The 21,039-nt window shown below is 41.3% G+C and overlaps 1 long non-coding RNA gene across 1 annotated transcript in view; it reads right to left on the bottom strand.

Moving 5' to 3' along the window:
- Positions 1-1,740: 1,740 nt before the first annotated feature.
- Positions 1,741-21,039, bottom strand: part of LOC109316326 — a 20,886-nt gene continuing 1,587 nt past the window's right edge. The window contains exon 2 of the long non-coding RNA XR_002102811.1: positions 1,741-2,237. This is a non-coding gene — a long non-coding RNA (uncharacterized LOC109316326). The remainder of the gene's footprint in view (positions 2,238-21,039) is intronic.

Below are 21,039 nucleotides of genomic sequence, written 5' to 3'. Positions count from 1 at the left end.
CTAGACATCAGGAGCCGCTACTTCACTGTCAGGGCGGCTAGGATCTGGAACCAACTTCCAAGCAAAGTGGTGCTGGCTTCTACTCTGGGGGTCTATAAGAGGAGGCTAGATGAACACCTTGCTGGGGTCGTTTGACCCCAGTACTCCTTCCTGCCATGGCAGGGGGTCGGACTAGATGATCTACTCAGGTCCCTTCCAATCCTAGAAACTATGAAATTCCCTCTTTTTGAACAAAAACAAATTAGCCAAGTGTGAAGGTTTAAATTAATTCAGGATTGTCTAGAATGGCGTGGATGAAATTACTCAGACAATGGGGCTTTTACTATTTTTCCTGTGACATTACTCCACTGGCCAGTATCTCTGTGATATTAGGATTACAATATATGACATATGAGGACAGACCAGGAGAGAATTAAAAAAAAAAGAAGTAAACTAGGGATCCTTGGATTTAAGAGTTTTGATACATGTATGCTTGGGTATATCCAGAAACACATTCAGGAAAATTATAGTTGTATGATATTTAGCTAACATCATTTGCAAGACCAAGCCTAAAGCAGAAGAAAAAAAGTTGGTTATACAGGGATTAAAATGCTACCAGCTGTTCAGGGTAGTATGAAGCATTTTTATTGTTAGAGGGAAGGAGAGTAAAATATACCCACTGTTAGGAGAGAGACCCAAACTGTGAAGTTCAAGTCTGCATTCAGATCAAAGTCTAGGGACATTCTGATCAAAAGATTGAGTTTGGCCTATTATAGAGAAAAGGGCCATTAAAAACAATAGCCAATGGAACGCATTGAGGTTCTCAATGTAAGCATATAACCCAGTGGACAAGCCTCTGAGGGGTAGTCTCAAATATAGCTGTCAAGGGAAAAGTTCATTGGCATTGAAGTTCTATTAAATAGCAATATTCCTCGCATAAATTAGGATGTTTTCTTGCAATGAAGAGATATATTGAGGGATAGTATACAGGAAGGAAGAGAAAGAGGGTATGTTTCATGTACAGTTTTGCTCTTTTAATCTTCTTGTAAAAACTGTATAAAAATTGAACAGAATTATCATAATTTGAACAAGAAATAGTTAAGCAGCAGGACAGAGTCCAACTATCACACTAGACACACGCAGAGATGAGTAACTCAGAAGTGCTGCACTTGAGAAGGCGGATAATATTGATGATTTATTTAATATTTTTCCGTCTCTCACTGATGGATTGCTGCTTATTTTGCTCCCTGAATAAACAATTCTACACAACAGCATAGGTGTATTGTATACTCCAAAGGCCAGGCAGCTTGAGCATGGGAGAATATTTGTGAATGAGGCCAAAAAAACTACAGAAAGAGCTGATTCCTGGCTCAAAGATTAGTCTTCATTTGGAGACTGAGAATTTATTGCTGCCAAAAACAGCATTATCAGCTTTCTGTCAGCAACAATCATCAGGATTTCCTTTCCCAATCAACGTGAGCTCTGACCTCATGGTTGCAAAGGTGAAACCCTGACAGGGATTAAAGACTAATAGAGAGAAATGAGGTAGTAGGGTTAAACAAAGAGGAGATTGTTACATGGCACAGTGAACTGAGGCAGAATGTTACAAGTGAAACATGAACCATAGAGCCAAGGGGGGAAAAAGTGTTTTTAAAAAGAGACCAAGTAAAACTAGGTCTTGCAGTCTTCCAGTAGAAAAGTAAGGCAGTCTGCCATCCTTACCAACAGACACTTTTAAAGCAGGATTAGCGAAGCCATGTGGTTTGTCAAGTGTTTTAATTGTGATTCTAGAGACACTGGGAGCCAATTTACCAGTCATGCCCATGATTATACATATAAAGTTGATTCTGTGTATCCATAATACTAACCAGTCTAAAATGCAGCTGACATAGTTTACAGCCTAAGAAGTGAAGAAGGCAAATAAATCTGTTACCCAGGAAGGCTATTTAATCCTTGGGCTAATGGCAAAAAGAGTGGGAGGCATTTTATCTGGCACTTACAGTACCTTTTTTTTAAATTCAAAATGTATTATGAAATGGCTAAATTAAAGACATTTATTCTATTGGAATTGTTTTCTTTTGGAGACCATTCTTGGCAACCATAGTATTTATTCGTCCTCATTCAGATTCAGACTTGATTCAGATTCCATTGAAAGTGACTCATATCCTTCCAGTGCCTTGAGTGGGCTTTGGATCAGGCCTTTCTTTTGCTGACAGCTGCAATATATTCCCATTGTTCATACCAGAGAAAGATTTGTGCTGTAATCCAGATCAGATTTTTTTTTAAATTCAGTGATTATTCAGATCAATGTGTCCTTTCCTCTCATTACCGTCCCAGATCATGAAAGTTTTAACACTTGATTCTGTTAAGTGGATGACTTTACATTGCAAATGGTCCAAATAAAGGTAATCATACCAACCAGTAGCATAACTAAGGTAGGATGAGTGGAGCACCAATCTCAGGCACTGTCTTAAGAGGGGGCACCAGAATCACCCTCCTACCCCTTTTATGAGACTAACATGGCTATAACCAGCACCGCTTCTACCCCTGGAATCTTTGCCATGATAGGAATAGACCTGCACTGCTTGGCCATAGGAGCTGGACGTGTGTAGCCCCTCACCCAGAAATGTATCTGGGATTAGACGGAGTGAGCAGAATGGTGCCCCCACCATGTCTTTGCTATAGAATGCCCACACCCAGTGCTCAGTAGCATATCTGGGCAAGGAGGGTGAGTGAACAGAGCACTTGGGGTGGCTCCTGGGGAGCCCATGCTGCAGCTAGTGTGCAGTAAGCCTGTTTCTCAGTGACAGCAGCCACAGCAATGGCAGCTCCCACTTAAATGCAGAAGCAGGGACAGATAAGAGTCTGTCCTCCCCCTCTGCTTTCCAGTGGTCTGCCTAATCCCTGCCTCTCATCCTGCCCCCCAGCACTGAAGGAGTTTACTGCCTCTGATACTATCCTATACCAGAGTTGAATCTGGCCACATGGTTTTAGATGAGGGTGAAGCATAAAGAGGAGGTAACTTTTTTTTACTGAAGGTATTACATATAAGTGTCCCCAATAGTACAAGAAATGACATATAAATCAAACGTCTGAAAAGTTGATGTATTAGAAGACATCATGTGACGTATCAACAGGCCTTTAAAGAAGAAAGCCTTTCAGAGGTTTTAGGTATTTCAAGAGATTAATCTGTCAGCCACAGCTACAATAAGTTTTTTCTTCCCTATATCCAAAATAACCAATCCTAGTTATTTTGGTAGATCATCAACCTCCAAAAGGTGGAGCTGTAGGAACAGTTACAAAGCTTTTCCATTTGCTGTAGAGCTTTCAGTCAAGTGCAGATGATCCCAAACCCACAGAGCAATCATTAAAACACAAGGTTCACAACTTTAAGAGACAAGAGAAGGCTGCCAAGCTGAAATTGGTGTCTCCAATATAATAGTAAAAGCAGGCAGTAACATTTGAAGGCTGGGCACAGGTTGCATACTTTCTGGTTGGATGGTTTTGGCATGACAGAAATAGCTAGCTTAGGTATATTAACATTTTTAAAATTGTATAAATAAGAGAATAGAAATTTCAGGCTTTTGCAACCCTATGAGTTGTTCCCCTTTTTCATTAATAGTCTGAGCAATATGATACCTATCAGTTTATTATTAAAAAAGCTTATATAAAACCCCAGGCAAAGCAACCTGGGCTTCTGACAGCACAGTAGAAAACAATTTTGGATAGGAAGACAAATGCTGTCTCATGCTGAAAGGGAAGTTGAAACAGGCAGAATATAACCATTTTTTGGTGGAATTTAGCCAGGAAACCAGACTAACATCAGTATTCTCAGTGAAAAACTTCATAGAATTTATAGTAGAAAAGCTATTTGCAGTAAATAATTTAGTCAGTTAATTTTTCTCTTTTATGTTTTAACTTTTGGTAGCAAATCATCAACAAAAATCTTCGATTTTGCAACTTAAAAAAAATTTCAACTTGGGTCAAATTATTTACATAATCTTATTTCAGACTTTGGGGTGCTAGGGGATTATTTGCTTAAATTGATTGTCATTCATAATGTTTCTGCACCCTGACTGGATGAGTGAAGTTTAGGGAAGTTAAAGAGCTTACAAGATTGCTGCCTGAAAATAACTGGTTTGAACCATATTGCAAATATATTCCCCACCTCCTCCAAATTTACATTCTGCAAACATGCTAATGATAAACAGGGATCCTGGTTTTCTCCAGTTTTTGGTTAATCCCGCCCGTCCCCCAAAACCACATTTTTCCATGATTTAAATGAAACACCACTAATATATATATAGTGATGTTTCATTTTAATCACAGAAAAATGTGGATCTGGGGTTACTTTTTTAATCAAAAAATTGGGGATTTTTGTTTAAATCAGAGAAAACCAGGATTCCAGGTGATAAATAAATGGCATGGCTTGCTTTGTTTGTTTGTTTTTTCAGGTGCCTCGGACTTTTCAAAGTGGCCCATCCAAAAGGTCTTTAAGGCCCTTTGAAAATGAGTGGAAATCAGGCAGCTTAATTCCCAATAAAGCTTTGAAAAATCCTAAATACCCAAGTCTGAAAATTTGGTCCGCACATTTTTCATTTCTGCGCAACAATTTAAATTCTATAGCTAAGAAAAGTTATGTTTTCAATAATATATTACTTATTAAGGGTAGAGCTCAGTGTAAGTCTATTACTTATCAGCAAAACACTAATCTGGAATAACCTGGATGCATTTTTCTGCTGCATATATACAGAGAATTTGTGTTTTTATTGGCTCAGGGCCTAATAGGGAATTTGTTAAGAACCACAAGCATATATCTTCTAGCTAAGTTGAATTGAGAATATGCCCAATACAACCAGAGAATCACATCTCCTCTTCCTACCCCCAAACTCTGATGATGTAAAGTAAATTGTACTTTAAGGTTTGACTTTCCAATTTTCAGCCCTATTTTCCTTCTTATAGGAGACCCTTTTCTGAAGATACACACATTTATAAATACTTAACACTGAGCTTAGTGCTAGCCAAAGAATTGGCTCCTTGATACTGCTGATCTGACTGCTGAGATAAATGAGGAGAGGTTGGGTATTGGTGAAGCATGAGTAGTATTCTGGCTTTGTCCCACCACTTCATCAGCCAATACAGCCAAGCACATGCATGGGGAAAACTGTCTGTCACTGATATGGGACAATAGCTGAAAACCTCCCCACCGAAAATAATGCCAGCTAGAAAAAAAACACTTCCTAGAGCAAGGTGGTGGTGGAAGGGTAGTTCTGAACTACTGTTCTGTGACCACTCCAGAAGCAGCTCTACTTCTGCATCACATTGAATAGGGCTAGTAATAAGATGACAATCCACTGTAATATTGACCACCTGTATTCTTTTAACTAACAATTTGTACTAAGGTTTTACGGTGCTGTGTGAGGAAGTATGAGTACACTTGCAGTTAGCCAATGAGCTGAATGCACTTTCTTCTCTACATCATGGTAAAACTAATCTTAAATAGGGTAGGGAAAGCAAGGGGTCAGGGCATGATGGCTCAGGGATTGACTCAAATCTTTTCTAGGTTAATGGATTGTTTAGGTTCAAGTGATGGGTCAGTTCAAATCATGTTAAGGTTGAGAATGATCAAGTAATGCTGGTTTCTTCATAAGCTCTTCCAGGTAAGGGCCATCTTATACAGTACCTAAAATAATGAAGCAGGAAACTCCAGGAACTGCCACTATACAAATTATGAATGGCAGCTGCTTGTAGATATGTCTAAAATAAACTGGTGGTGGTCTCAGTGGAGTTTCTAATGGTCAAATCACAAAACCCATTCCCTTAATGAGTACTTTAGCTAGTGGTTCTCAGTGGAAAAGCCAAACACCAAATGGCCACAGAAGCTAAACTATCTTTTAATCCCTCCGGATGCAACGTTATAGCAGTGTTGTGGCATGCACTACATGTCCTCCAGTGAAATTATAGGCTAACATGGTATGAAGAAATGGATGTATTTTATCAAATCTGATGGACCAGTGGATATATTTTCTAATGGTTGACCAAGACAGGGCAGACTAATTGATGAAAGCGATGTTCCTATTTTTCATGAAGCAATCAAATAATATTGGGAGGACAATATTTGTTTAGAAGACTAATCATATCCTTTTCCAGAAATGCATACTCCAGATCCTTCTGGGTCCCCATGTAGCTTCAGTGGGAAAGGTGACTTGTCACTCTACTTAGCAGATGATTGTGATAATTTATTTTAGAAGATGCAGCTGCCACAGAACACAGTGGTCTTCTTCCTTTGCATTGAGGACCAGAATGGTCATACTACTTCTTCGGATAAGTGAACAGTTTCCAATGAACAACTGTCCAGTGAATTTAGCATTTCTTACTTTTTGTGAATAAATCCATTTCAATCTTTATTTTCACAAATCATTATTCAAGCTATGTGATTGACAGTAGTCAAACGTTCACATCTATAAGCTATGTTCACATTTGTGAGCTCAGACTGGATGACCTACCAAGCCAATATGTACTTTTAAGATGGAACAGGTCAGAAATGGAAGGTTTTTAAAAGCACACCTCTTTCTGCTTTGACAATTTTGTCATCCAAAACTTGACATTCAGAAAATTTCAGTAGGGCCTATCACTGATTGAAAAACAGACTTTTTGACGGAAAGTTTTTGTAAACAATTCAAAATTTTGAGGAAGAAATTATGGAAAAATTAAATGGACAGATAGATACTTTAAAAGTAGAACAGCCTTATGATGTTCTTATGGCATTTTTATTTTTGTTAAAAAATAACAAACCAAAACAAAATTACTCCTCCCTTTGGCGGTTAGTGAGGTTTATATAGACCATACCAGAATGAAGGAGCCTATATATATTCTATACAAATTATTAAAACGCATGCATAGATAGAATTATTAAAATGCATGCATAGGTAAAAGGATGCATAGATGCAACCATACCCTGTTGTCTGGCAGAGCCTGCTAACATTCAGGGTAAGGTGCAAACCTGATTCATTTACACAGGGTATTTTGCATTTTTAAAATTCTGGTTTATGTGATCCAGATGTTTGTTTGTTTTTTAAACAAAGACTGAAATAATGAATAATAGAAGTTTATCAATCAAAGAGAATATTAAATACATTTATTTATTCAGTCTTTCCAGGACATTGGCTTCTCTATTTCTAGCCATTCATTCTAGTGTTCTTTAAAAAAGCTATTTTCCTCTTGGTGAGACTCCTGCCTTCAGTGGAACAAATGAAATGCTGTTTTTAAGGGGTAAGATGACCCACCAACAATCATAAAAGGTGTGGCTGTGACTTTAGAATCAAGGTGCTATTTAGAAAGTTGGCTTGAGAGACAAAGTAGCTGGTCCTTGTGGGCTTAGCTCTTTGTGAGCAAGAGGTCAGGAGGTGACGAAGATTGTGCAGCAAGTGTTATTGAGTAATGAGCTTTATCTATTCTGAGCTTTAAGTCTGAGTTTATTTGTTTTTTTCTTCAACATCTGTATAAACCTTCCTAATTCAAAAATCAACAGCTGGAATCTGTCACACAAAACCACATCCCTTGATCGGTTTCTCTGCTGTTTTGCTTTCAACAGGAAACTGTGAGCAAGTCTGCATTTTTCCCACTTCTAGAGCGGGCAGAAGGTATGTTAGGGTGGCATCTTGACTAATTTGTTCAGAGATGCATGAGCCTTCACAGACAAAAACTTTGTCAGATGCTGTGAATGAACTGTCTCTTCAGTCAGTCAGTCTCTAAGGTAGTAGTTCTCAACCTTTTGGAACATGAGGCACCCCTCCATAATTTCGGTGAATTAAATGACATTCAATACAAAAAACCAAGGTACAGTATATGTTATAGTGCTTACTTCTTTGCACAGCGGTCAGGGGATCAGCCAGCCAGGGACAAGCCTGGAGCTACACTTACCTGCTTATTTCCTCACACCTGACTTACCTCTTCACACCTAAAGGACCCTTTTCAAAGGATCTCATGGCACCCTGGTTGAGAATCTCTGCTGTAAAAATGCAACCCTGCCTTTCATTTGGCCTGACTTCAGACTGACATAGCTAACTGCCTCTAGCTATTGATCCTTCTCCTCTTTGGAACCTTGAATTCCTGAAGGCCTCAAATCTCTTGGTCCTTGTGTTGTCGTTCACTTTTGTGTTCAGTACCTCCAGGTATCCAAATGTCAGATAGGAAGAAGAGGGAACTGGTTTGTGCTTTCCCATTTAGGAACCACCAGCTCATTTTTCACCACAGCTTCAACTCATGCCTGTGCTGCAGTGACTGTCTTGGGCCTTTGCCGCAGTGCAAACCTGCTAGCATTTAAGAGTCTCTGAGACATCTGCCACCCAACTGTGTCTTGTCTCCCACCAATCCATCTCTGCAGAGCTGCTTGCAAGGGGAGGAAGGGCACAGAGCTGGCTCTGTGGTGTTCAAAAATCATTCAGAGCCAAAGTGTCTAAAGATGTCTGCTTCAATTAGTCTCTGAATATTACACAGCTCAGCATCATATAACAGGAACCTCTGCACGATACAACAGCTGGTTGCAAAACCATTTTAAAGGTCTGGTTTCCCACCAGTTCCATGTTTCCTGCTGAGGGATTCTTCTGCCAAAGTGTTTGGTAGGGCAGGAGTGAAAAAGAGACCACGCTATTGCATTACTATTCCCTTATGCCACCTGGCACTACACAGGGCCAGCCATGGATTCAGCTTAGTGGGGTGCAAAGCTAGTGTAAAATGTCATTGTAACAGAGTAAAATCTTTTTGTACTGGTATAAATCAATGTGAAAGGTGCAAAACAGTGAAGAATCAGGTTTTATGGAGGGGGAGGAAACCACTTATTGAATATGAACTTAATTTGTCAGAAACAGAGTAATGGTATTTAAAGACAGATAAACATGAGAGAAAACCAGTGTGTTTTGGTTAAGACTAAGGGCATTGTTAGCAGTGTACAATGAACTGAGTGGTTGAGTTTGACATTGATAGGTGTTTAAATTTTAGATATCATTAGTAGTGATGGCGTGGGGGAGAACAAAAGATGACAAATGACCCATTTAAGGCAAATCAATTCATTATTTCGTCCTTTGCAAGCAGTGAAAAAAGTAAAAGTGTTTTCATGAGAAACGATATGCATTGCTTTAAGAGGGTGTACTTTAGATCAAGAAAAAGCTAAATTCTGTGTGATGTTCAAGTTCCCAAGGTAACAGTGCATTTTTATGAATACCAAAGCAAACAGATATATAAACCTAAAGTAAATCATTAATTTATACCACTTTTTCTGAGATGAGTTGGAGTGACTAAGATATTGTTGTTTCTCTTTATTGGATATTTTGAAAGTGTTCTTTTATTTAAAAGTAAACATTTACAGTTCCTCTTCTGGACAATTATGGTCTCTTTTCTATATTGCGCACCTTGAGAAAGGGCTCATTATTGACAGCACTTATAAAACAAATAGAACAGTGAAAGCTCAGTTCATCAATGTTCTTACAAACACGCCTGATTTTAAGAATGTGAATAGTCCCATTGACTTGGAATGGCTGCTTGTGTTCGTAGAGCAAGGAAGGTGCTTTAGTACCTTTCTGAATCAGGGCTGGAGCAGGGAGAGGGTGTTTCATGCTTTCTAACTGCAACATAATGTTGAGTAACAAATAGCAGTGTAAGTAAGATTTTGTTTTTAACCTGCTTCTGTGAAACAAGAAGAGATATGCATGAGGTTATAGATACCTTTTCCTGTCTTTCCTATTTATTTTAAGCTTTATTCAGCAAAACCATTGTTTTTTTCCTTTGCAATAGAACTGACTCAATCCTAGAGACTTTCCTCAAAGTCTGATCCTGTGAAGAACTGAGTAGCACCCTCAATTCCAGATGTTGGGAAAGGGCCAGATAGAATCGTGATATATGACTTCACTTGGAGATGTGTTGGGTACTGCACCTGCCTGACTTGAATGCCAATTGTGGGCGATCATATCTTCTCAAATGCAATCAAACTTCGGTCAGACAATACTCCCACCTTCAACAATGTAAGACTTAACATCTGAGTTAAATTCCAACAACTTCCCTTGTATGAAGAGGAACTGGGGGCACTAATTACATTTAAATGCTTTTCCAATAAAAAGGGATGAATATGATTCTGTGAATGCTGTGCCTGTAATTTGACTCCTTTCTTTTGAGAAATAAATTATAACGTGCAATTAGAAATTTGTCAGAGCAACTTTGATTGTCCTGATATAGCCCAAATAGGCGCAAATTTACCTCTGATAGATAAGACATAAATCTGAGGAAACTCCCTTTAAGCTGGTGTTTCTTCTGCTTGCCACTGTCTAGGATTGCTTACTCTTATAAATGTATAAGAACTTGGGGGACATTTCTTTGCAAATTTTGTTTGTGACTTTCATGTATATGGGATCTTCCACATTCCCTACTGGTGCTCCTTTACTTTCAGTTACAATACAGAAGTGCAATGCTGTCTGGGAAAGCATTTGTTCTCCTTAGGTGACACCACCTACAAGGTTGTAAAATGACATGCACTTGCGTGTGTATGAAAGAGAGAGGGAGAGAGATCTGATCCATGCCTAAAGCATGGCACAAGAAGCAGGAAGAAATGCCCTTATTGCCTCCACTTGGAAGCTCCAACCACAACGATCATGCCACACTATGTCATGTTGACAGTTTCCCTGAACAGATTCTTTCCATGAGTAATTAGCCTTCATGCAGCATGAACGAACTAGTTTTCTATCATGAGAATGAATTTTAGCTGACAAATTGGATTCCCTAAGGCAACTTTGCCATTCTCACTAAAAATGTGATTTATAATAGATTCCGATTTAGTAGGCACTCCTTTCTTCAGGAATGAAGGCACACGCCATCCTCAAACTCTGTCTAACAGTGCCATATTGTACACTTTAGTATTGTTAGGAAACACTGCTTTAAGAATTCAGTTTTGACACTGTTTGACTTCTCTATTGATCCATGAAAAACAGAGCTGTGTTCAGATAGCTAAGGCCTGCTGTCTCTATGAGGTGGCATAAACTGCAACCCACTAAATAAGACTAAGTTGACTTAGTGTGCTGTGAATGGATAGAGAAAAACAACTCACAAAGGCGTGCAAGATATAGGGCTCGAACACCTGTGGCAAAAAACAGTAGCACACAGTAGAATCATTTTTGCAGCCGCCTTCTTACACTCTCCTATATGGTGTTTCACCTTCTAGAAACACACCTTTTTGCCTAGTTAGGGAACTTGTATCCTGGATTCTCATTCCCACTGATTTTCTAGCCTGTGACTTGCACCAACATTTATGTTTTCTCTGACTGAAGCCCCAGATATGTGACAAACCTTTTATTCAGATCCATTCACTATACAAACCTGGCCATTTGGCCAGCATTTTGATTAATATGAATACAGGAAGCTTGGTATTACTTCTTAGTGATGTCAATAGCAAATATCCCATTAATTTCAATGGGATCATGGTCCCATCCACATACTTTAAATGTTTGTTTTCACATACGGTAACTATAATAGAGACCCAGCTGCTCTGGTACCCTCTCTTGGTGCATCTATTCCTCTTGCTGCCTCTAGCTCACCATGTAGTCAGCAGCGTTTCCCCATTGTCTCACCCATCCTTGATTGCGTAAATCAGTGTCTGTATTTAGGGGACATTGGCAGTGACTGTTCCTGTATTTTAAGAAAATGGATTCATCCATTTCTCACAGAGGGTTTGATGTGTTATTTATTGCTGTTTGTGTTTCTGTCATATTGTCAGGCAGATAGAATGGAAACTGTATTTGAGATTTTTGGTTTATTGTGTGCAAGTAAACAGACAGGTATGTGGTAGGGCTTGCAAAACTATATGATGTTCCATTATAGGGATGACACTGTGCAGCACTACCATCTGTACACAGGAATAGTACTCTTGTTTTATTCATCTGAGACTTCTGGGCTCCTGTACAGTATAGAAGTATTTCAACATGGCTCCTTTAAACCTTTCTTTTATACATGCACAAACTGGGAAAATTATAGTCAAATCCCTTATGCTTCTCAGCCCTCTGTAAAAAGGAGATAGAAAATGTTTAGCAGAAGACAGGTATTAAGGAAATCCACTCATCAAATGTGGATTTCTTTTCCGTATGCGCAGCAGTAGCAAAAAGCTGATGCAAGAAAACAATTTGTGTAGAAGCTACATTTTGCTAACAATTAATTATTGTGTAATAAAGGAGATGATTCACAGATATTTTGTATAAATCAAAATAGCAATTTTGGCCTCATAGTCTATGTAGGATGAAACTGTCCAGTTTAATCTCCACATAACTGTTGTTAAATAAAGCCAAGTGGCCGATTTTTTGTTTTGTTTTGTAAATGGTAAGTTTATATCACTGATATTTCAATGGTTCCTTCTGGTAACAGTCCACTAGAAAAATCATATGCTTCCCTTCATAGGTATAACTAGATGGATGTTGTGCCGAGTCAACTGATAAAGTTTTTTTTTTCTGGTCTCTGAGGATGATAACAGTTTTTGATAATAATTTCCTTGTTGCTAAATACAGTAAATGAAAAAGCAATAAATACAGAATCACCAAAGCATAAAGTAGCTAAACGTTTTCTAAAGAAGCTATTTTTACTTTAATTGTAAAATTTGTTCCTTTCTTTGATTAGTTTATTTTTAAATAATGTACCTGCCAGTTCTAAGAGAATAAAAGATTTGACACAAATATAATCTCATTCGGTGCATCTGCCCAAGATGTTTACTGCAGAGTAGACTAATTAGCTCCCCAGTAACCTTTTGAGGATATATGTGCAGCCCTATTAGGCTGCAGGAAACGAATTAACTTCACAGTAGGACTGTACTTGTATTTACAAGTTTTTTACTCCGCTGCGCAGTACACGTGTAGATGCTGATGCAGCTGGCTGGCTGGTGCACAAGGGTACTTCAGTATTTTTGTTAATTACTGATAAAGCCATTCAAGCAATACTTCTAAAGTGTTCTGGTACTGTATTTATAAGTGTCCCCATGGCCCTCTTCACTTGTTTTCTTTTTACTTTTTTTTAATGTTTTATTTTATTTTATTTTATTTCAATGTCTTTGATACAGAATAATTCAAATCTGTTGTCCTTGTGCTTCAATCATGCCTCTACAAATTCTTTTAGGGTGTAGGAAGACTAGGATAAAGGTCTGTTTGCATTATTGTTAGGCATGAATTTCATTTTGGGGCAGAGTAAATGGACTTGTTGCTGATTTAACTATTTTACATGATTGTATAAAAATGCTTGTGAAAAATTCACTTTTATGTCTCAGAAATTTGAAATTAATGAATGAAAGTTTGCAATTTTGAAGTAATGTTTTGTTCTGCAGAGTATTCTCTTGTCTCCACTAGATGTCAGTCTATAGAGAGATCTGGTATGAGTTGTTTGCTTGCCTATATATACAGTACAAACTGCAAGTTTCACAGTTCATTCTAATTTTTCACCTACAGGTAGGAGGAATCATCTAAAACAGCAGATATTCTACATTATATAGTTTATTTTTTCATGTTTTCTCAACCTTCTCTTCACCCTCTAGCAAATTTTTTAGCATTGACAATATCCACTGACGTTGACAAATGGAAGTGGTGCTGCATAATGCAGTATTACTTTCTGGGCACTTGCACATTTTTGTTCACTCATAGAAGACCAGATTTTGACACTGTTGCTTACAAGGTACCTTACTCTATGAGGTCCATAAGATTTTTTACGCAGTATGTTACTTATTATTTGAGTAAAATTATCAGAATCTAGCCCAAGGTTTTCAATTCTAAAATGCAAACACGCTATTCCTCAGGTTTTCTACCCTAGGGAAGAGTATTTATTTTATCTTTTGTGACAAACGTTAGTTCCAGATATCCCCAAGACTATTTTCAATTATTGTTGCAACAATTAGCATGATTAGCAGGTTTAGAAAATTAAATTAATTCATAAATCAGAAAATCTACATAATATTTAGGAGGGTCCCAGGTAATGATATGTATGTGATCCAATGTATATTTGAGTACATACACTTTGTTAACCTAAGCAACGCTTCTTACCGGAGCAGCCAGGAAAACTGCTATTAGCTGCCCATTGAGCTGAGAGCATTTGTACAGCCAGTCAGGGAAACACCTGTCTAGAATAGGCCTAGGGGATATAAACCTAGGTTTTTTAGGCAAAGGGCTCAGAGTTGCTCTGAACTCGGTAATGACAGCAGCTCCTGTCAGCCCAGGCTGGCAGGGATTGTAAGCTGCAGGCCAGGACAGGTATCCACAGGGGCTAAGACAGAGGCAGTGAGTGGGGAGGTGGCTTTTTGCAGCAGTGTGGTGATGTAGAGGGGGGTTTGAGTGCTTTCGTTTGAAGTGGTTTGCTTTCATTTCTGTTTCAGTTTGACTGGCTGACTAGGTTGTAGCTGTAGGGATGGTAAAGAGGCCCTGCAAGGGTGCCTGAAAGGCACTTCAGGTTTTGACTCCTGCCAGTAGTGGCATGAGAGAGACACAGGGATGGGCTGAGGCCAGGAAGGCTGAAGCCAACACAGGAATGTCCTGTCTTTGGGAATCCTGCTTTCTCTCTTTCTCCCTCAACCACTGCAGCATCTGCTTCCTATAAACCCTCACCACCTCAGCAATCCTTCCTCTTGTTCTTTCTTTCTCTGAACACCCATAATACAGCCCCAAAACATTCCATTAATTTTACAGGCCTCCCCATCTGTAAAAAGTGCCACGTCAACCCCATCACACACACCACACACACGAGAGAAGCAGAACAGGATGCTTTGCTGAGCATATATTTGCATATGTATTGAGGTGATGGCTCTTGTGTATGTGTAGGAGGGAGGGTAAAAGAGGGACTGACCTGTGGTAGTCCATCTAGAATTAGGGTTTAAGCCACAAGTACACAATGAAGCTGTCACGGTGCAGGGACCTACGAGCGCCCGTGATCTCTCTAGCACCCCCGCTACCATGACAAACAGGCGATTCAGCACCCTCTCTCTCGCCCGCCACGTCTTGGTGTTATATAGTTTTATAATGGAGGCTGCCTTACTGTCCCCTTTGACACGGTGCTAAGTATATCCTGTCCCCTATCCTGGATGTACTGACCTGGCACACCCCAGCCTTATGGGCTATGCGTGCCTCCGACCTTCCCTTTAGCACGCCCCAAGCCTCGCAGCTGTACTGGACGTTATCTGGTCAGATTCCTATATGCGCCCCCGGGCTTGTCACACAACCAGCGCCCCTCTATCCGCTAGCCCTCTCGGGCCTACTAACTATATCCGACCCCCCCTGGGGTCCGCACAATATACTCGCCCCTCCTGGGGCCTCTCCACATACAGACGGTGCCCCACTGGGGCCTGTCCCTCCGCGCACTCGCCCTCTCCGGGCTTGCCTCTATAGTAGCACCCTACCCTGGGCTTCTCTTCCTCTGTGCCCCTCGCTTGGGTCCAACACAAGCCCCTCGGGCTGCTTGCTGGTGCTCCTTGCAAGTGGGGCTCAGGTGGCCCTAGCCGTGCCTGGCCCCCACAATCCTCATTGCCCCTTCTCAGGGCTGGGGTACTGCACCCCGAACAACAGTGCCCTCGCCGGCACTTTGCCCCTTGTCAGGGCTGGGGTAGTACACCCCTGCTACAGTGCCCTCGCGGGCATCGGGGTCCCCACCACTGTGGAGTCCCTCTGGGACTCTTCCCAATTGGGTCTCAGGCAGCCCTAGCCTTTCCTGGCCCCATTGACCCCTTTCTCTGGGTCCTGCCCCCCTGAGACTTCTACCTACGCCCACACTGGGCTTCCTCTCACTAAACATGTCCTCCCTGGGCTCCTCAATCTGTTTGCCCCTTCTGGGGCTGGGGTCTAGATGCCCCGCAATACAGCACCCCTCTCTGGCGCTGGGAGCACCCCACCTCCCTGGGGAGCTCCTGATGAGGCCTCCTCCACCCCTACAGCCTCGCCCGGTCCTCCGGTATAATAATAACTAAACAGAACCATAAGCCAATCGGCTGTAACGCAACAATAAGCCTCCTGGCTATAACATAGGATCTAGGCCCACCTGGCTGTCTTGCAAAGGCCTCCCAGTCAGGGTTCTCTCCACCCTTACCATGGTGCAGCCCCTTGGGTGCTCAGGCTGCACTGCTCATCTCTCCTCTGCTCAGCTCTTTTGCTCAGCTCAAATACCTTGTCAAACTCTGTGCTGCATATATTTTTCATTTATAGGGATCAATCTCCAAATGCAAGGAAGCCCAGTTCTAACCAAACATTTACTTGGATCAGCCTCTGATAGGTATGTGGGGTTTCTGCCCTGTTTACTCTGGAACACCTGAGTAGCAGCTCATGGCAAGAAAATGTAATGCAACTAGAAGAAGGGGCCATTGTGGTGTGGGAGGTAGGTGGAGAAAAAGAGTAGAAAAAGAGGGCGGGGTGACCCTTATTAGACTCCAGAAGTGAAGTCAGTGAAAATTCATGCTCAAATGATGCAAGAGATATTTCTATCTTGGGTATGGGAGGGGCAGCAGCTGTGAAATGTGTGGAATGCAACCTGCTATGAAGGTGTGTGCGGGTAGACAGTCTGAAGCCTGTTGGGGGCTGGGGTAGCAGGTGGTAAGAGACCACCAGCTTTGCTCTCTTCCCTGCAAGATGGCCATTACAAAGTTAAAAATGCCAAAAACTACTCATAGAAAAGATGAATATTGCCATGGGCATTACCTAGCTGATACATGTCAAAAATCAGAATAATACAGAGGTAGGTTTAGAGGTGATGTGCTAGAGATTCACATTACTCATTATGTTCTAATTACTTCATACCTACTTACTTACATCCACTCTGAAAACATGTAAGGGAATCCGAATTAAGGTGGGTCACATGCTCACAAGTGTAGGTTGTCTCCCTGGAAAGCCTCATCCTATTGGATAATGATTGCTCAAAGGGGATCAAGAAGAAGATGCAGCTGGCACAAGCTGCTCTGGGCAACCTGATGCTTCTATTGAAAGAAATGAATCTTCCTAGGCAGAAATATCAGGCTATTCAAGATGTACATGTTCTTGATTCTGGTCTCCATGGTAGAGACTGGACCTTCTAGAACAGTGATTCTCAACCAAGGTGCTGGGGCAGTCTTGGGTACTGTAAGATCCTTTGAAGGATGCTGACATAAGTGTGAGGAGAGAAACAGATAAGGACAGGCTCAGGCTCCAGGTGTGGGGAGATAGGCAGATAAGGGCAGGCTGAGGCTTTCCATGCCTGACAGACGCCAGTCTTTGAAGTTAATGCTACAGACAGTTCATTGTAGCCAGCTTTTGAGACCATGTTGGAAGTGATACAATGAGAAAAAAAGATCTGTGCAAAAGATGGCCATTGATGTGGCAATAACAGGAAAGCCCCAGCTATTTGGCCGGATCTACTGGATGAAGAACAGCTACCTGTTAAAACCTGTGCTCTTTGGCCTAGTAGAGAGCATCAGACCGAGGCAGACTATGCAGGGAAGGTGCAGAAAGGGTCTAAACATGCTACAGTGCTAAAACTGAAAATAGAGCATCATGGAAAATTACAGTTTAATGCACAACTAATCACTATAGCCATTACACTATGGGTCACGGTCAGGAGTCAGGGGCCAGAGGCTGGAGCTGGGTGCCGAGGGCTGGGGGCCAGGGACTGCAGGCTGGAGCCGGTGGTTGGGAGCCAGGGGTTAGGGCCAGGGGCTGCAGCCTGGTGCGGGCTCCACCGGCTCTTGGGAAGTGCTTCGCTCCCCAGCAACAGGGTTGGGGAGTGGAGCACTTCCCCAGAGCTGGCGGAGCCCGCGCCAGCTGCCTGCACCAGCCTCCATCCCTGCTTTGCCTCAGCTTGGGGAGGAGCTGCTGCTTGCCCCAAGTGAGGCTCTGCTGGCTCTGGGACACTGCTCTGCTTCCCAGCCCTGATGCCATGTGCCTCCTTGCACCCCGAGGCAAGGTAGGGGAGTAGGGCAGTGTCCCGGAGCCGTCGGAGCCTCACTGGGGCAGGCAGTGGCTCCTCCCCGAGGTGAGGTAAGGCAGGGATGCAGGCTGGGGTGGGGGGCTGGCATGGGCTCTGCCAGCTCCGGGGAAGTGCTTCATTCCCTGGCCCTGACACAGGGAAGCGGAGCACTTCCCTGGAGCCAGGGAGCCTGTGCCAGGCTCCTGCCCCAGCCTCTCCTGGTGCACGGCCTTGAAAAGACTGTGCGCGGCCACACTTTTAGTTGTGCATGGCCGCACACACACCTTAGAGGGAACCTTGGTCACAGGGAAATAAGACACATGGAAAAATCAAAGTGGTAAGTTTAAGCATGGATGGCCTCCTTCAAGTTACACAGCTTTACAACCTATTGGAAGTTCCTTTTCTTGTTGCAACAAATTAAGAAATTAAGCTTATATTTTACAATATACAACTGTACATCTATGCATGCAATTAGGGTGAAGAAATAAACTCTGGCGCAGATTGCGCCAGAGTTTATTTCTCCTGGGTGTGGTGTTTACATGTGCACCTGGAACCACAGCACATTAAGCTCAGGCAAAGCAGTCCCAAGTTGGCAGGCCATGGGGATCAGGCCTGGGCTATGGGTGGTGGCAACAGGTGCCAGAGGAGCTGGTTGGGGCATAAGGGTGCTACAGCATGGGGCTAGCTGGCAGGCAGGCCCTATACTGTAGCACTCTCATGCCCAGCCTGCCCCAGTCACTGTGTATGCTTGCGTTGGTGGCAGAGTAAATTATTCCGCTGTAGCATAGTACTTGTCCCACTCAGTACTGTTTTACAGTAGTTAGTTAATGAATGCAACCTTATATGGGTGCATGTGTAGATGGTGACGTTTAATGATACATAAAAACAGTAATACAAAATTCTGAAAAAACACAGAATAAGGCTTCTGTCAGTGGACTGAGTTGCTTCTGTGTTGTAACTGTTCCTGTCAAGCCTTTGTCTTTTTAAATGACGTATGTTTCAGAGCAAGGGACCCCGGCTTTCCACTTTGCCCAAAATAACAACAACGATAATAATACATATGGAATGAATAAAAGAACAGTGCTAACATCGAAGTCAAGCACTTCAAAATTAGGATATGATTTACTGCAGAAGTTATAAAATGGCTGGCAAATGAGATGGGAATACTGATAGTGAACCTGACACACAGCAGTATTGTACTCTGCTTTCTCTACAATACCATTCATTTCCATGACAATTTAGAATTGCTTGAATAATTTTTTCAGTTCTGTACCTGCTTCCTTTTTCAGACAGGAGAGGTATAGAAACCTTGTTCTGACATTTATCTGCCTAGAAGACTACCCTATTAAAAGAATGAGGATTTTTCAAAGAAGTGTTTTGCAAAGGATTTAAACTCCTATGCCTTGGGGCCTAAACCAACTGGCTAATGAGGGATTAAAACAAACACTCTATGGGTGCGGGTTATTACAAAACAGTGTATTGCAATGAATCTTGTACCTTCCCTAAAGCAGTTAGTGCTGGCTGCTCTCAGACAGAATACTCAGAGACATCTGCAGTCTAATCCATGGCAATTTTTATATTTCACTTGTCCTCACCTAAGATTTTATTTAAACAAAACAAAATTTAAACAGTTTCTAGCTATTTGGAAATAACTTCCAATTTGTTTGCCATAGGAACTGTTCTTAAAAGTCAACGGGTTTGTGAACAAAATAAGCCAGTAATTGAATTCTAACCTGTATTGCCCGATATCTCTTGTCTCATCTGATATTTGAACAGATCTTATGGTTGATGTAGAGTGTTCTAGCAGTGGTTGTTGTTAAATGAACAAATTACAAGCCTGCTTCATGTCTGTTGTTTGACAATCAGAAAAAGAAAAAGATAGAAGATGGCCATTAACAAGGGAAAGAAGTTTTTTTTCCATGGTGAGCTTGGTAAAGAGAACAACAACATTTGTTTCTAAAGCAGTGGTTCTCAACCTTTTCAGACTCGAGGTACCCCTCCTTTGACTCAGGGTACCCCTCTGAAACTGCCAGCTCTTTGATTGCATTTATTTTTTCACTACAGAAAATAGAGCATTGCAATTATGTTGCAAAGAACTCAAAAAAACTGCAACAGGTGAATGTTTGTGACACTATGGATTCCTATTTGAAATTTCTTGGTTTATCTTGTGAATCATGTGTACGTGTTTGCACATCTAAGAGTGTTAATATTGTGTGACATCCTGTAGCGCCCTTAAAAGGATACCACAACATCCTGGTTGAGAATCACTGTTCTAAAGGAAAAAGAAATATGTTTGTAGAAGTAAAACCTACTCAGATGGTTAATTTTGGATTGACTAGAGGTAATACCCATTCCTACCTGACTTTTGGATTTGCTAAAGATATGTGACCCTGTCTACAGTACCACAAATTATAGCAAATGTCAGATGCACACAAAGATACTTTGTGGAATATGTGAAAAAGAAGAAACAAGGCAGCTGTGGAACTACTGGTCACAAACTTTTCTGAGAGAGGATTTTCAGGTTCCTTGAATTCTGTTTGGTAACGTAATCTTGATAATGTAACTCCAAGCAGTAAAACACATGCATGTGAAGTGCAATTGCAGCAAAAGTTGTAACTTCCCATTGGAGGAATACCTCCAGATCATAGTAACACACATGCTCAGCTTTCGTGCCACTGTTCCATGAAGATGATCCACGTTCAAGATTTTGGAGCATGTGATTGTTAGTTCCAGCCCCTACACTGTGCAGGAATTGGTTCAGGACTGCTTAGCCACAGAGATCTGGCTAACCCCACAGATCTAGCAGCACCCACTCCTGTGCTTGGCTCCCCACACCCGTCCTCTGCCTGCTATCCACAGGAGACCTGGCTCACCTCCATGGGCATGTCTTCATGTGTGCCTTAATGCGTATTAGCTTATTTTAATACACACTAAAGCATCACCAAAAAAATGTGCTTTTTAGCTAATATCCACCAAAATAGGCTAACATGCATTTTTCAAGTACCTCACAATGGAGGTACTAGATTTAATATGCATTACCTAAAGTTTTTTTTTTTTTTTATATTAAAAACATTTTATTAGAAAAAGCTGTCACTATGAAACACATTAAGAAAAACTACAAGTAAACAA

The sequence above is a fragment of the Crocodylus porosus genome, unplaced genomic scaffold, assembly GCF_001723895.1.
Source record: "Crocodylus porosus isolate Cpor-Errol unplaced genomic scaffold, CroPor_comp1, whole genome shotgun sequence".
NCBI classification, from domain to species: domain Eukaryota; kingdom Metazoa; phylum Chordata; order Crocodylia; family Crocodylidae; genus Crocodylus; species Crocodylus porosus.
Note: the sequence above shows the minus strand (reverse complement) of the source record. Positions and strands in the feature narration are given on the sequence as shown.